Genomic DNA, 1251 nt, shown 5'->3' with positions numbered 1-1251 from the left:
TAATGAATAATGTTGAACATCTTTTCATGTGTTTCTCAGCCATCTGTAAGTCTTATTTGGAGAACTGTCTGTTTAGATCTTCTGCCCATTTTTTGATGGGGTTGTTTGTTTTTTTTGGTATGGAGCTGCAGGTGTTTATAAATTTTGGAGATTAATCCCTTGTCAGTCGATTCACTTGCAAAGATGTTCTCCCATTCTGTGGGTTGTCTTTTTGTGTTGTTTAGGGTTTCCTTTGCTGTGAGGAAACTTTGAAGTTTGAGTAGGTCCCATTTGTTTATTTTTGTTTTAGTTGTCAATACTCTAAGAGGTGGATCAGAGAAGATGTTGCTGTCATTTATGTCAGAGAGTGTTTGGCCTATGTTTTCCTAAAAATATGGAACACTTCACGAATTTGCGTGTCATCCTTGCGCAGGGGCCATGCTAATTTTCTCTGTATCGTTCCAATTTTAGTATATGTGCTGCTAAAGCGAGCACAAAAATATTCATTTTATGTTAATTAAAATTCACCTCAATAAAAATACTTCCAAAAAAAAAAAAAAGGAGTTCCCATTGTGGCTCAGTGGTTAACGAATCCGACTAAGAATCATGAGGTTGTGGGTTTGATCCCTGGCCTCGCTCAGTAGCTTAAGGATCCAGCATTGCCATGAGCTGTGGTGTAGGTCGCAGATGCGGCTCATATCTGGCGTTGCTGTGGCTCTGGCATAGGCTGGCAGCTACAGCTCCAATTGGACCCCTAGCCTTGGAACCTCTATATGCTGCAGGGTGCAGCCCTAGAAAAGACAAAAAGACCAAAAAAAAAAAAAAGTTCCCTGGGGTGGGGGTGGGGAACACATGCCTAAGGATAGGTCTTTCTAGGCATATAAAAACTATCTCTCCACAAAAATTACCTCTTTCACACATTTCACCCAGCCTTGGGAAACTGTGCTTTGGCCTATAATAATCATTGGAGTCTGAAGGCCTTCTTCTGACTTACTTTCTCATCAGTAGGGTTCCCCCATAATACTCCAGTTTAATGTCTTTTCCTTGTTTAGAATCCTCTCTGGCCTTAGAATCTAGTACACATTTCTGAACATGGCCCCAGGCGTCTCTGTGAGCTGACCTATGCCTATTTTTCTTCATTTCCAGCTAAGCTCTGCTCTGCTGACCTCATTCCATGATCTCAAACTATCAGTGGGCTTTCTTGCCTTTGGGTCCTCACACAGACTGTTGCCAGGGCCTAGACTGACCTCCCCAGTCTCAACTCCCACCATC

At 42.4% G+C, this 1251-nt stretch overlaps 1 non-coding gene across 1 annotated transcript; it reads right to left on the bottom strand.

The window, feature by feature from the left end:
* Positions 1–367: 367 nt before the first annotated feature.
* Positions 368–474, bottom strand: LOC146402826 (U6 spliceosomal RNA). Its single transcript, XR_014808693.1, has one exon. It is a non-coding gene; the product is annotated as a U6 spliceosomal RNA (small nuclear RNA).
* Positions 475–1251: the final 777 nt, after the last annotated feature.

This window comes from Sus scrofa, chromosome 6 (genome assembly GCF_054392235.1).
Source record: "Sus scrofa isolate SSC_HxYL_T2T_F1_AM1 chromosome 6, Sscrofa_HxYL_maternal_Yorkshire_Landrace_v2.0, whole genome shotgun sequence".
Classification (NCBI taxonomy): domain Eukaryota; kingdom Metazoa; phylum Chordata; class Mammalia; order Artiodactyla; family Suidae; genus Sus; species Sus scrofa.
The sequence above is the reverse complement of the archived record's forward strand: the minus strand, read 5'-3'. Positions and strand labels throughout refer to the sequence as shown.